Genomic DNA, 16,617 nt, shown 5'->3' on the forward strand with positions numbered 1-16,617 from the left:
AACGGCAACATAACGCCAATCGTTCAACAGTAACCCATCTGCAATATACAGGGTGATTCAGGAGGAATAGTAAATATTTTGGGAGGTTATAGTATCGATTATTCTGAAGAAAAAAAGTTCATATAAACATGTGTAAAATTCTCAATGGATACATAAATACGGCTGTTTGAAACTGGCGCGCACAGCTCCCTGAATCAGATGTGACCAAGAAGCAGTTATAACTTAATGCTGTTTGGTCTTAGAAGAGTTGTTAAGAATGCTGCACATCTTGATGCTGTTTGGTGTTTGAAGAGTTGTTAAGAATGCTGCACATCTTCACACATGCTCAATATGCCGATAGGGTGTTTGTCTACGGTTTTTGTGGTGGAAGTGCTACTGCTGCTTGTAGAGAATACCGTCGACGGTTTCCTAACCGCAGAATAACGGATTCAAGAACGTTTACACCAAACTGCGCGAGAATGGTGCAGTTCTCAGGGCTCATATTTCTTCTGAAAGTGCAAATGAACAAAATGCGGATGACACAAAACACATTCTTCAGTCGGTAGAACGTAGTCCTACTATTAGCGTACGAAGAATTTCTACGCGTATCGGTGTTCCATGGACAAGAAACAAAATGTGGATGAAACAGAACACATTCTTCAGTCGGTAGAACGTTGTCCTACTATTAGCATACGAAGAATTTCTACGCGTATCGGTATTCCACGGACAAGAGTATGGCGAACATTACTTGTATCCATTTCACATACAGCAGGTGCAACACCTTCAACCAGGAGGTTGAAGGTGTTGCACCCGCTGTATGTGAAATGGACGTCCAGCGACTGGAATTTTGTCGGTGGGTAAATGCTAATCGCCGATTAATTCCATTAATACTGTTCAGCGATGAAGCTACTTTGACCCGTGACTGTATCAACAACACCCGTAACTCTCAGTGTTCAGACGAAAATCCACATGCCACTGTAGAAACGAATTTTCAACATCGCTTCCCTGTAAACGTGTGGTGCGGTTTCATCGACAATCAGTTGATTGGGCCTATTGTGTTACAAAAGCGTCTTACAGGGCCCATTTACTTAGAATTTCTGCAAAACGAACTTCCGCTACTATTGGAAGATGTTCCCTTGGCTACAAGGTGTGTACTTTCAGCATGACGGAGCTCCTGCACATTATACTCTTCTGGTGATACAATATCTAAATCGAACTTTCCCTGAAAGATGGATTGGTCGCGGTGATCCCGTTCATTGGCCACTAAGGTCTTCAAGACCTCACTCCGTTAGATTTTTGTTTGTGGGGTGGATGAAAAGCGCAGTATACAAAGAAAAAGTGAATACAAGAGGCGAATTGCTTGCTTGCTCGCTCGCTCACATTTTGGGTACTTCTGCCCATAAAGGAACGCCAAGATGACCTCAAAAGAACAATAGGTCATATTACTACAAGAGTTGCAAAGTGCATTGAGGTTGGCGGTGGAATTTTCGAACATTTACTGTGAACTACAAATTTTTTTTCAATTATTTGTGTTTTGTATCATTCAAAAAGTCAATAAATACAGTGTCATTTATCGCTCTTTATTACCTCTCATAATGGCCTTGTGCGCGCCAGTTTCAAACAGCTGTACCTCCGTATCCCTTGAGAATTGGACACACGTTTATATAAACTTTTTTACTCAGAATAATCGATACTATAACCTCCCAAAATATTTACTGTTCCTCCTGAATCACCCTGTAAAATAACATGGTTCCGCGCATGAAGCGGACAAAGACTATACCGAATCTGAATTCCAATTTGAATCTCAATTCTGCTGTTGATTCCATACAGCTGGCAGCATTCTTACTACTGGAGACATATACGGAAAGTTGGTGAATTATCAAAACAGCGAGCAGTTTTGATTTCGGTTTCTCTGGTTATGACAGATTTTTTGGTGTTGAGGTATAGGTAAAGTGCATGTTGCACCAAAGCAATCAAGGCTATGAATCATCAATATGTGGTGTTAACTGCGTGGTGAAAAACCAGAGTCTCCATAAAGTTAAAAACCATGCAACTCATGGACCAAAACACGAATTTCCGAAGACAAAGAAACTCTCGCCTAAAAGTGACTTAACTCCGCAATTTGTGGGGGGGGGGGGAATTCCTTATATTATTGAGGGACTTTGAACTCGGGCCTTTTCCAACCATTGTGGGAAGACGATTATAACTACTGTGTTATCTGAGAGGACAGTTAGTTGCGGTTGGTGATGTTTGGCTTATGTGCTAGCGCTATATATATATATATATATATATATATATATATATATAGAGAGAGAGAGAGAGAGAGAGAGCCACTGTCATATTAAGGAAACCCGAGAACAACTTCATCCAACCATGTGTATTATTTCCATAAGCTGCGTGTATTCTCTGGTCGATTTTGTCTGTTTTGCTGCGGAATAAATAACGGAGTTTTCGAAGATAAAATCTTGCTGTCCTCGGCTGAAACCGACGAATTTAGTCACGTAGAAGGCCAATAAAAATTCCTCGCGTCATTGGGAATTAAAATTCAGGCCTCCTTTTCCACCCGGTGAGGGGAGGAGAGTGCTTATTACCACTTTGCCACCTGCGAGGGCTTCTGATCTTGTATACTAGACGTAATAAACACACACATGAAGTTCTTTATCCATTACGCTATTGATCTGGTTGTGCTCGTAATATGCTGATTTACAATGTGAATTAGTCATTTTTGCAACAGCATAAATTAATTTTTTTATTTAAAAATTAATTCATTAAAGCCTGATTAATATCAAAAAACTCGATTTCTCGTTGAGACTTTAATGATATGTGGTTTATCTTTGCAGATACGAAACTGGAGGCCAATATCGTTAATGGATATATATTCAAGATCGGTTTTGATAATACGAGAGTTGTTGTTGTTGATAAGTTTCTAGACTCTCATATAAAAGAGATTTATGTTTTGCGAAAAAAACAATTTTTTTTATAATTTTAAGCATTATATGAATAGCATGCAAAGTCATAGGTCATAAATACTTTTTACAAAAGTTCGAGCCTGAATAAATTGGAAAACAATGAACACAGAGCCGTAAAAAATATCTTTACAAAAAGGCGTTATAAACCAAGGATATTCGTGAAGACATGGTAAATACATTACGAGAATATGGCCCATCATATACAAATGTCAAGAACTGGATCGCCGAATTTCAACATGGATGAACAGCATCGAAGATGAACAGCGCAGTGGCTTCCATCAACGGCAATCATTGCAGAAAACATCAATAAAATTCATGGCATGTGATGGATGATCGGCGAGTAACTGTTAGAGAAACAGGAGAGGCTACAGGCATCGAAACTGAACGGTGAAAAGCATTCTGTCAAATAAACTAGGTAAGATGAAGGTTTCTGCACGATGGGTTAGTCCCAGCCTTTTGACACTCGATCAGAAACATCTTCGATTAAAAACTTCAAAGCAACGTTTAGCTGGTTATAAGCATATACTTAAAACCTTCTGGCCGGATACTAACTATGGATGAAAAATGGCTTCACCACTACCAACCAGAGTCAAAACTGCAATCACAACAACTGAAGAATGTTCATTCCCCATCTTCACAGAAGACCCAGACAGTCCCATCGGCCGGCAAGATTATGTAATCGATCTTCTGGGATTCTACAGGGATAATAATAGAATTTTGTATTGTTTGTCCCTTTAGAATATCTTCCAAAGCGACAAACAAAAGGAAAATAATATGCTAACTTAGGAATTATACGAGATGCAATCGAGTCAAAGAGACCAAAAAAAAAGCTGATTGAGGGTATTATTCTTTACTAGGAAAATGCACTTATTCACACATGGGCTGTTGCCATGGCTGCAATTCATCAGGCTGGTTATGAATGGATTGCCCACCCACCATACTCTAGACATCTAGCACCCCCCCCCCTGATTTCCACCCATTCTCGAAACTAAACAACAACGTGTCTGGAAGGACATTTCGATAGTTACCGCGCACTCCTTTTTTTCAGGACCTTCAAGAAAGTGAATACAGAATTAGGATTACGAATGTAGAGCATCGCTGGAAAAAGCGCACTGAGTTACAAGGACACCACATCGAAAAATAGTGCAAAGTCAACTTTAGATAATAACTCCTCCAATGCTAGGCTACATATTTATCACACAACTCTTGTAGACTGTAGCTGTTACTGTACCTCCAATAAAAATCAAAAAACCAGTAATTAAAAAAAATAATAATAAACAAACCAGATACAAAAAGCAGTGAAATGTGCAAGAACAAACGCTACAACTGGTATGTTATTTTCTTCGCCTATAGTAAAAGATGTTTGGTCATGCCTGTGATCCAGGACGATCATGCTACTGAAGAAAACCGTATCGGTTCATATTAATCGCACAGTTAAAACCATAAAAGACTGTTGACAAAATAAATAAACGAATATTCGTTTATTGTTAATTTATATCGAGCTCTTCTAGCTTAACAGATAAGGAAAACGTTGAACGTTAGCTTATAAATGCGTAACACAGAAAAATAGATGGAATTTAGACCACACATTTAGAATTGAATTTAAGCTTTGAATCCAGATTTTAGATTTGAATTTCAATATAGAATTCAGATTTGGAAACGAATTTATATTTGAATTTAGAATATTAGAAGCAGTTAGTATTATCTTAGTTACTAGATAATTAAGGAATTAAAAGTGTAAGGAATAGATTTTCGTTAGTTAAAACATTAACTTTGCTCATCACTTACAAACTATTCGCTAAGTTTACAGACGGCACAAATTGACTTCTGCGAATGGTGGTCTCTCACTTTGACGCATGTTTATGTGGTGTAAATAATGAAGCAAGACGACCATTTTGGATGTTTAGAAAGCGGGTGCAATGTTATGCACTGAGACGTCTTGATTTGTTTCGTTGTTTTGCAGCTTCGTGTTTGTTTCCTGTTATAGTGACTGAAAATGTATTTCTGGCAGTCAGTATTGTGAAGATTTATGAGACGCACGGAGAGTGCATTCAGAAATATGCAATCCATTTTTCGGGATCTGAAAAAAATTAGTGATGGATGGCTGCTGATTTCTTGTATTTTATCCAACGGATAAAATACAAGAAATCAGCAGCCATCAAGACCACAAGTAATGTTTGTGGTCATGTGCATATTTGCCATAACAAAGCATTTGCCTATTTGATGATTTTTTTACCAAAACTTGGTTACAAGTTGTACAATTATTTCCGAAATTATTATTATTATCCATATGATGCAAGGAAGCCTGAGGCTTATGCTGCACCAGCCAAAAAAATTTCCCAAGTTACCCAGAGAGAGAGAGAGATGATGATATCCAGCTCAGGACCCTGGGTTTATCAAGCCCATACTCACCAGATGTGAGCCCCTATGCGTATATCTATGCTTATCATCAATCCACCTTAGCAGCCAATGCTTGACAGTCAAAACTTTCTGAAGAGAATATCAGAATGTGAAAGTAAGTATATCTTTGGATGCAGTTAATTACTAGGAATTTGATGCAATGGAAATAATGCTTTAGTTACTAGCCGCCAAAATGTGACTGTAATCCTATTATACCTCATTAATCTATCTATTCCATTCCATTATCAGGCTGTGTTATAAATTTATATGGGATTTACAGCTCCAAAAGATTAAGTCGGAATTTGTTCCAGTATTTATTTATTCTTTGATTAAAAATTTTTATTTTCTTATATCCAGTTTGCAGTCATCCTTTCTTAGTTTAAATCTATATTTTCTTGTTCACGATGTCTAAGATAGAGGAAAGATAAATCATTGGAAAGTTCTCCCCAACCCTTTAAACCCTCTCAATTCTGTCACTGCGCAGATGCCTGCTTTCCAAAAACTGTAATTTGAAAAACTGCTCTCCCTATGAAGAACAGTTCTCTGTGCTAACAGTTAATCTACTTGTCTAGACTGTGCAGTTTTCTGCATGTTCATATCCTTCCTAAATTTCATTAGTTTCTAAACGTGTATGCAATAATCAAACACGTAGCCTAATCAATGCTGTATATAATGGAATAATTGCCTCTTTCTTTCTACTAGTAAAATCCCGTATAACATTGATAGAATCAGAAGCTTTTTCTGTTTACACTGCCGATAAAACTTCGATTAAGATTGCACAAATCAAAACGCTCCTTGTGGACGAAAAACCCAAGCTTCCAGGATATAAAACTATACAGTCCTCGCCTAAATTGACTAACTCAGTCACATTGTGACAGGACCCCTAAAACTTCCTGGCATCACTGACGGAATTCAAGCCCAAGTCTTTTCCACCCGGTGTGGGAGGGCAGTGATTATATCGCCTGCGCTGCCCGATGGATAAAAGTGAAATATAAGGACTTTTTTATAACCCATTTCCAATTTTATCGATCGCACTGCCGATTTAAACATAGTCATAAAAACGACTCGAAGACACTGGATAATTCTTTGAGGTGGGAGCAATGGTGAGGATCGAGTTAGATCAAAGTCACGCTGAAGTGGCCTGGTGATTGGATGTGACTCGCACCATTTAGGAAGACAACGAAACCAGTTTTAAAACACTCAAATTATCTCTAGAAAAACTGTCTCAGGCTATCTGGTGTCGCCTGTACACAAAGTAACGTCCATCATAAGAGCTCTACAAGGTAACGGACTTCACAGCACTGCAAGTTGTTTAGTTTCCCGTATATACACGAATGCTTATATTCAAGAATTACCTATGATATCGTAATTAAACAATTAGATGTAGTTTTTATGCGGTTCTTCCTGGAAGGCAGCTATCTAAGCTGAAAGAAGTTGGAGTTAGTGGTGGTAAGATCCTATGCTGGATCGCAGGCTATCATGTGAAAAACTTACATTTTTTAAAAAAAAGGAGACAAAGGATTGTCGTAAATGGTCAGTCTTCAGGGTGGATCAGCTAACAAGTGAAATCCCTCAGGGATCAGTGATCCAATTTCTAATTTTCATAAATGTTAACGATTAGGGTCAATATCATTTATGAAAATTCAAATCATCAGTAAACTTCGAAAAGTCGAAGTTCTGATGATTTGAAAGTGGGATGAGTGGTTAACAATCCTAGCCAGGACATGTTACTTCAAAAAGACTTGAAAAGACTTTCCGTTTTTCTGATCATATATGATTCAAAAAACTGGAACTAAAGTTTAATTCTTCTAAATGTAAGGTAATGCATTTACAATCACAAATCATGGAGTTACGTATAAGCTAGATGGAGAGCAGGTTCAAGAAAGTGGTTCAAGATTTGAAAAAGACTTGTGTGTTATGATTCTATTATTGTTATTGGTTTTTAGGAGCATCAGCAACTTAGACCATATCGGTCCATAGTATATTATGTCTGTACAAGTTTCCACGGGCCGATTTGCATACTCTGCGGATGAAAAACCCATTTTAACTCACGGTGAAAATCCTACTCCCTCAACTTGAGATCAGCTAATTACAGTCCATGGTGAAAACCATACTCGCTCAATTTGAGATCGGCTAACTAGGGCCGGTCGCAAATGTAGTGTAAATAGGGGACAATAAAATACACGGTGTGTTGTCTAGTAGGATTTATAGAGCCTTCTATATTAGGGACCGGGCATTATCCCTCTTTATGAGAGGATGGTTGTACCGCATTCAGAATATTGTATTCAGGTCTGGAGACAGCATCTAAAAAGGACACAACTTCTAGAGAGGGTTCAGAGGAGAGCGAGCAGATTAGTGATGAGTGAAAAGCGACGCATATATGAGGAATGGCTTCGAAGGTGTGGACTGCAAAATTCGACAAACGGAGATATTCTGGGAGATCTAATTGAGGTGTATAATGCACTGAAAGGATTGATTAAAATGAATATAAGAAATATCTATTTTCCCTCGTAGGTGAGACACGAGCCAGGGAACGCGAATATGAAATCTAAACAAATAATAGAAAACTGGATCTCAAGAAGTTCGAGTTCACCTATGGGCAGAGAGCTGTCAAACATTGGAACAATTCCATTACCAACAAGGTGGAGTCTGCGTCTGGCTAAGCTTAAAGCAGAAGTGAACGATTAACTTGTACGAATGGATACAGTATGAATATTTTTATTTTAATTTATTATTATTTTATTTATTTATTTATTTATATTTGATTGATACAAAAAAGTTCGCTTCCTTGCTAATACTAATATTAATGCCATAGAAGTACTATATTAATATTGTAGAACTTCGGAGGGGGCTCTCACGGGTAGCACAGTTCGTAAAATCTCCATCCTCTTCACACCGGGTCGAAAACACCTGAGTTCAATTGCCGTTAATCACGCGAGTAATTTTTATGGATATTATTCAGAACGCGACTGAGTTTGTCGGTCACAGGCTAGGGTAACATGGTTTTTTTCTCATGGAAACTCGGGTTTTTGCCCAGCAAACAGACCACAGAACACACGCAGTTTACATACATATCTATACGGCTCAATATGGCCTAAGTCTCTGATGCGCTTATAAACCTTCTGGGGGGAGGGGGTGCACGGTGACAGCCGTCAGTGTTCTGTTGACAAAAACAGGCGTCTAGAATGCTGCGGACAGCGTCTCGACTGGATCCATGACAGACAGATCATATTATTATTTACCGATGAGTGGTGATTTTACAGTAATTTTAAACGTACTTTCGTCTGGAGTGAATGGGGAATCGGATTTTACCCCGATAACATCGCGGACAGAGAAATATATGGAGGAGATTATTTAATAGTATGTGGCTGGAATCATTATTGGTCGCCGTGTGTACTGCGAGGAACTCTGACGACTGTATGGCATCGAAATGAGACCCTTCACCCTTGTCTTTACCCTTTTACAGAAGAATTGATCCAGAGTTAATAGACGATAATTCACATTTGAAGCGAATACTTCAAAGTGAAAGTGTAGTCCGTTTGGAATAGCCAGCCAGATCCTTAAACCTCAGTCGGGTGGAGCGTCCTTGAAAGCTCTGAGTAGGAGAAATTTTCAAGCAGATTCCTTTCTAGAAACTTCACTGAGTTTGCGTTAGTCTTGATTTAATAAAAGGTTTTTGATTGTTTTTATATTTGTTTCTAAGATTTTGAGCACCAGTGTATTTACAAATTTAACAGTGTATTCATACTACACATTGGTCAGATCACTTGTATTTTATTTTGCAATTATTGCAAAAGTAAAATTCAATAAAACTATTTAACAATTACATACAATACGTGTAAAAAATCCTAATTCAATCGACAAACCTGTGGACAGGCATGTGACATCATCGTTTCGTTAAACAAATAGCATTAATTATAGTAACAATTTTCTTCAGAAAAACCACCGATAAAGAATTCATATTCCCAATTTGTTTAATAAAAGTATATTTTTGGAAATATATTTTAAGAGTACATTTTCATATTCCATCGCAGGGTCCAACTAAACAAATACTGAAGTACAAAAAAATTCATAAATTCAAAGCGAACAGTAAATTTGTTAACGAATCTCTCGTTCTTTGGTGTACTTTGAATGAAGTAAAGAACAGTTTGTAGTGGTGATGCAGTCATTCGTTAAGGGAGAAAAATCCTTTTGATTCATTATGAAGTATACTCTTCAGAACTAAGTAAAACAAACAGGAAATATCTGTAACTAAAATGAGTAGCATAAAACCACTGCAAACTATAGCACTGTACATTAAAATATATTTGAACAGAATTTACATTTTATAAGACATAAAAGAGAGAAATCTATAATTTCGCGATCAATATTGTGCAGTATTTTGAATTTTCACACTCAACAAGATCTCGCTCAAATATTATGAAGGGCGTGACAGAAATCCCAACTGAAAGAAATTAAATATTTAGACTAAACGAATCTCAATCATCAAAAACTGCCCTGCGCCAAAAGCATGCTTTCCGTATTGACCATCGGTTACATTTAAATAAACTTCTAACGCTTAATAGTGAGTTTCTGCACGCGATAATGGGGATCGGATGTTTAATTAGCGTACGTGGGGTGGATCAGTATTAATGGGAACATTCCATTTGGGGTTTCATTAAAATAATGCACTTCGAAGAATAAAACAAATTAAATAAATATTTTTGGCAAAGAAAAACGCATCCTCATCACAAGCAGTGACGTTATTTACCTCTGAAGAAAATTAGCATCCCTCTATTGTCGCTTCTCCATCCTCCCGTCATCCTCCAAGGAAGTGTGGACTTTTGCAGGTGGGACCACGTGCGCAGAAACGCTGTTATGACAGTTTTCTATTTTCGCATCGCTGTTCCTCCTCACAAAGCCCATCGGTACATCTCGTCTCGGCACTGCGTCTCGGAGCGATGCAGGGGAGAGCCATTCCTCGCTTTTCACCTGGAGCTAATTCCATCACTGGAAACAAGCGGAAGGGGCATGCCGTGCACAAACCGTGCGCACTCGGTGGCTTCATGTCTTCTAGCAGCGTGCATTATTCGAAACCATAGTCACTATCACTTCAGACTGTATGTCGGCTACAAATACTGCAGCCTCGCCGAGCTACACCCCCAGAAATGGCACCTCGAACACACGGTTGTTTTACAAGGCATACTGCGCATGCGTTAAGGTTCCGGAACATAGCTACCGAATTGAGGTAGACGTAAGGAAGATGGGTATTTATCGGCGCATATATATATATATATATATATATATATATATATATATATATATATATATATGCGTGCGTGAGAGGGAGAAAGAGAGAGATTAGAATAACTATATTTAGCTCTAAGATGAAGAACAAGATGGATATTCTGCCACCAGGTTAATCAACTCGATAAATGGAATATCAATCGCATGTATCACACTAAACATCCTTAATATAATTATAATTCGTTTCTATTGAGATTCGCGTTGTAGGCATGTTAGGTACAGGTTTGGCCTTGGGAACTGTCAAGCGTTTACTAACACAGAAGTTCATCGGAGGGGGGGGGGACTTAATATACGTTTAGAGATAAATTCACAAAATGGGCGGAAATCATTCTTTTGATTCGTTCTCTTATCGCCAAGTGAGTTACTTATTACTTACTAAGGCGGAATATCAACAACCGAAAATGTAAAAAAGAAAAGATCTACTCCGTTAAGGAATGCTAATATAAGAAAGATTGTCTTTCCGCTTTAAAATACAACCAAGAGAAAGCAGTGGATTGATTTCTTGTAATGTAATACTCATCTGCAAAAGTCGTTGTTGCCATTCTAATAAAATACGTGTTATCTGTCAGTCAGCAAGATGACAAACAGCTTCGTGTAATATCGTTAGATTAAAGATTCAGGCTTGCATCGTATATCATTCAAATAATCAATTGTTACTGCGCTCGCTGGCTCTAAGCTATGCACGGTTACAACGATTGCACACAGGGAAAGTTAGCGCATGCGTATTCTAAATTATCTTTCAGCTATGTGCATTACAACAATAGGAGAGTATGAACAAAAGTTAAGAGACATGCCTCGCAAATATATCAACTTTTCCCATCTCTAATTATGTCTCGCTGGTTTCTACGTTTGTTTAAATAATAAAGTCGATACGTCTTTCAACACATCGACCTATTGACGCTATATTTCCGATTTCAAAATAAAAAGTTCTACTTTAATCAATAGCTAGTTTATGTTAGTATAAGTTCGATCATGTTCAGAATAAAATAATATTTCATATTTTATCAAGCTACAGAAACGTTAATGCGATCAGGTAATCTAAGATTATCGCCACCCTGTGGCAAACACGAATGAGAAGAGATAATTATAATATTCTGGATGAATAAAGCGAATGTCAAAGACGATGAAAGACTTCTTTGATCAAGCTATTCAAGCTCTATTAGCCCAATCGAAGTTATGATTCTCAAAGGGACAACAGACAGGTAGTGTTTTATTAGGTAATAATGGCTGGAACAAGGAAAGAACTGATAATGTTTAATTGCTGCAATTATTTAGAAACGTAAAGGCGATCTGCCACAATCTAAGAACAATAATTTAGCTCAAATAAATTGTTTAACCACGCCTGCAGATCATTACGGTAATTCCGATTTCTAATACACGGGCACGGCTGGACCACACCAATCAAATGCGGGATACGAGACTTCAAGGGAAATCTCCTCGTGAGAGCTATTAAGAAATTACTCCCATTTAAATCCACGATGGCATCTGATTATTGAGAAATTTAATTAAAGTATTTCAGTCCCCCAGAGGTTGTAATCACGCGGTAATGTGCCGCAAAACGATGCCAATGTCAAAGTTTGTACTGCATATCCAATGTGTATGTGGATGAAGCATCCTCTACAGGGGAAGGTATTTTAATATGTTTGTTGCGTTGAATTACGTTCGGTACTAATAATTATCCTGAAAGCGATTGATTAAGCAATTTTATCGATTTTGTATGAATTTTCATCTTTTATTTGTAGTGAATTTCACGTTCAGTCCGACTGCGGCGTCAGAGAGAGAGAACTTTAATCCTCCTAAGTCTAACTTTTGTAAATAATTACTTTTCCACGTCACTGTATTCGAAAAATATTACAAACAATGAATAAATTGTGTTCGCACTTAAAAGTTAAAACGCACTCTTCGAAGCCTCAGACTTTAGCTGAAGTTCAATTCCCTCTTTTAAGCATAGGAATCTGCATTCGCTGTAATTTAAGTGAATTCATTTTGGCATCACTAAGACCTGAACAATGCTTTATGTTGCGCACTATCTTCTTCAATTCACAACCATTGAATATAAGGAGGTTCGCTTATTATAGAAGAATTTTCGCTTTGTAGAATGAAATATATGATTGGCCTGTCAATCTATAATCGCAACGCAGACAACAGCTTAAAGTATGAACATGGAGTGAGCAACTCCACAGCTGCAGGTTTCCAGTGAAACCTGCAACGAGAACTTGATTTTTGGTTTTGGTTCCGGGTTACCCTGAAATGTGATCCTAGCCAAAACGTTTATTTCTTAAATAAATAGTCGGACAACAAAACAGACTCCAACTAAATGCATTCGATGTCTAATATAATGCAGAGTGCAGGAGTAGGATTTGATGTTTTTCAGTTTCATAATGCACAGGGTGCGTTATGGAAGTGGAGGGGAATAAGGGCTACGTGGCTGGAGACGTGTATTCATGCAGTTCACTAATCATGGATAACTGGCCAGTGAACCACCGCACTTTTGCAGTAGAAACTTATTTTGCAACAAAATCTAGCCAGTGTTCAGACACAAAGAAGGTTTCGACTTCAGTTTAATGTGCAGAGACATGGTTCAATTCCCTCTCGGTACACAATATTAAGGTGGGTTGAAGCTTTTCGCGCTAGTGGTAGTGTAAAACAATAGATTTATCGAGACTATATGCGTACAGTTCGCACACATGAGAACGTAGAGAGAGAGAGAAATGCAGTGTTGCGAAGTCCATCCCGGTCAGCAAGGAGACAAGCGATTACCTTGGGAACGTCCAACAGAAGTCTAAAACGAAATCTGCACAATGATCTTCAGTTCCACCCATACAAAATTCAAGTCGCCCATGAGGTAACAAATCAAGATAAAATTGCTCAAGCAGCAGAGTTATGTAACAATTTATGGACATTTTGGAAAATTATGAAAACGTTTTGATTATGTTGGACGAAACCCATTTTTACCTTTCTGGATTTGTTAACAAACAGAACTTTCGCTGTTGGCCGGAGACCAACCCAATGGAGCTCCACCAAAAGTCCCTACACAGTAAGAAGGTAACCGTTTGGTGTGGTGTATCTGCATTTGGAGTAACTAACTAGACCATAATTCTTTGAAGAGAACAATCAGGCTGTAACAGCGACTGCTGATAGATACAGTGCGATGCTGGAAACCATTTTGGTTAAAGAACTATACTGGTTCAAGCAAAATAATGTGTAATTTCATCAAGACAGAGAAACGCTGCATATTTCAAGGAAAAGTAGGACGTTTTGAGGAGAATGTTTCCTGGCGTTTGGTTTCAAGGTTTGGCGATATCCATTGGCCGTCCGTCAAGATCTCCCGACTTGACCGCTCGCGACTTTTTTCTTTGGGGATATCTAAAGGCGAATGTTTACGAAACAAGACAAGAACTAAAGGACCGGATTATAGAAGAAATTGGAAGAATTAATATAAATTTGTTACAGCGAGTAATGCACAGTTTTATGCGAAGACTGCAACAAAATATTGAATGTGCCAGAGGTCATTTGGAACATGTCATTTTAAAAATTTACCATTCGAATACTAAAATGCGTTTGTTAATGTTATTATTTTTTAAAATAAAGATTCTCAGTTTACATCTCATCTTTTAAAAATAATTCGCAATAAAACGTCCAATCCCACTGCCCTACCCTGTATAATAAAAAATTATAAACCAGACTGAGATATGAAATACAAAAATGCAATCAAATTTTTGTATTCGTCGTAAATATCTTATGTATGGTGGTTCTTTAAGGTATCTTAATATCTTAAACAACAGGATTCATCATAAATATCTTACGTAAATACATTTATCATTATTGTTGTTATAGGCCGAATGATAATTCTTGCGACCATTTTTTTCTCCAGCAATCAACAAGTTGCCTCTTATATAGATTACATTCCATCTATTATTAATCGCAGATCGTCCAACAGGCCGAATATCTATACAATCCCGCCCTCTGGCGTAGGCTATTAAAACGATTAGAAGGTAAAAAAAACAGCCGGCCTACCTGACGTAGCATCGGCTCTTGTCATGCCATGGTCATATGGTACACCGCCGCACCACGTGCATTAGCAGATTAGGCGACACTGTGACAGCGAATTAAGGAACACCTGCGAGTTCCTTCCGTCTTCCTTTTCTTTGTCGAATCGATTCTTCGGCGGAAAGAAGACTAAGGAGCAGGGGATAATGGAGCTAAAGATACCACACACTATAGAGGTTTTGTAGAAAAGGCGGGCTGTTTAGGGAACTGAAAGAAGGGCCGTTTGTCTGCCGATTATTTGTTCACGAAGAAGCTATTCTGGATGCCAGTGCTGCCACATGCTCTTAGCACTTGGTGCTTCTCTCGAAGAAAATACCAAGACAGGGAAATAAATATCCACCGCGATGCATCGGTACTTAGCACAAACATCTTGCTGTGTTCTCAGACGCAACAAAGTAATACTGAGTGAATGAATGCCACCTTTTCTTGTCGTCAAGAAGTCTTCTGAAGGCGGCAGAACGAAGCTGAAAAGCCGAAATCTGTGTTAAGAAATTCTCTCCTTTCAGTGGAAAATCTGCATTCATTTCAAGCACATGGCTAACACCGCCTGTTTCTGTAGGCGCATACTAATCGTGCCGCTGAATTCTAGGTCGATCTTTCAGCCATGTGCCCTTTATATACACACTAGTTATTGTTTTGTGAATTAACAGGTGATTTTGTTTTAGCAGTTTTGAAATAAGTGAACTACACCAAAGTCAACTCGTGATTACACAGCACCTCTTTTCTAACTTTGTTGGATTCATTTGATTATAAAAAACATGTCAACTTTCTTCGTGGAATGGAACTTTGATCTGTCAAATAAGACAGAAAACAGAATCAGCACCAACTAATTAGCATAATATCCGAGGTGATCTCGCTATTAAAACCAAAGTCGTTCATTTCGACGATAAGTTACTCTTTCTTCATATGCTGAAATTTCTTATCCAGTAGTGGAGATATAAGGTTATAAGATTGGCGAAAACCTTTCTTCACTATGTCTACTCACCTGGAAATAGCTGTAGTCTAGTGACCCATATTGGTGGGCTGTTGTTGTAGGAGGCATATTCCTGGTATCGTTTGCATCATCCGAAACTTTCTAACCGTTTCCACCTCTGAAGAAATCTCCATAAATATCAACCAGATACCCCTAATCACAAGGTGGTTCAAAAAATATTTTCTATTTCACAGATTCATCAAGGTCATCAGCGCATAGTCCCTAAAGCATTGACACTTCAATTTTATACAAATTCTCTCTGTCCAATGTTTCCTGTCAATATCGAGTGATAAAACAATAGTTAAAAGACTACCATGCAATGCCATCAGACAAATGCTCTCCTTGAAATCTTTATAAATCCCGGTAGCAGGAAGAAATGAAAATTTCAAAGGAAGTAAGCAAACTTTTGTGATTAGTCAAGTCAAATCAGCTAATAACCTTACCATAGTTTGAACGAAAGCACTCACCTCTTAAACATGTCCGCTCAACAACTTTCATGCTTACTCGAGTTGAGTTGATGAATACTTAATGAATCTGGAAATAGAGAAAAACATTACGGACATTGAACTGCTTTCTAGGAGATTTCCCTGATCACTTGTAGGAAAGGTGTTACGCTGTTTCAGCTGAATTACACTAAATCAGTTATTTAATAAAATTTTAGGTATGCGTTAGAGATCACACCTGTTGAAATTGCAGACCGACCGCAATTAAAAATAAAGCAGGCAGGGAAGACGTGCCTAATATTATACGAAAGATGTCCTCCCTCTACAGCTGCTCATTGGGATAAATTTTCGATGGGAAGGAAAGTGTGAGGGGGGACGATACCATTAACATAATGTACCTTGGTACGAAATATTTAAAACAAAAAAAAACTTTTTTTATCAAATTTATTTCCAACAACACACACACACACACTCTCTCTCTCTCTCTCTCTCTCTCTCTCTCTCTCTCTCTCTCTCT

The 16,617-nt window shown here is 38.0% G+C and overlaps 1 protein-coding gene across 3 annotated transcripts in view; it reads right to left on the reverse strand.

The window, feature by feature from the left end:
* Positions 1-16,617, reverse strand: part of LOC150089519 (glucose transporter type 1-like) — a 1,237,972-nt gene that overhangs the window by 947,390 nt on the left and 273,965 nt on the right. The window contains exon 1 of one of the 3 annotated variants that reach the window (XM_090368635.1): positions 10,099-10,244. The exons of the other annotated variants lie outside the window; for them this stretch is intronic. The gene's annotated coding sequence lies outside the window, so the exon portion shown is untranslated. Of the gene's footprint in view, positions 1-10,098; positions 10,245-16,617 lie in introns of those variants that run through there. 3 annotated transcript variants of the gene reach the window in all.

The sequence above is a fragment of the Mastigoproctus giganteus genome, chromosome 2 (genome assembly GCF_048544385.1).
Source record: "Mastigoproctus giganteus isolate SK-2022 chromosome 2, ASM4854438v1, whole genome shotgun sequence".
Taxonomy (NCBI): domain Eukaryota; kingdom Metazoa; phylum Arthropoda; class Arachnida; order Uropygi; family Thelyphonidae; genus Mastigoproctus; species Mastigoproctus giganteus.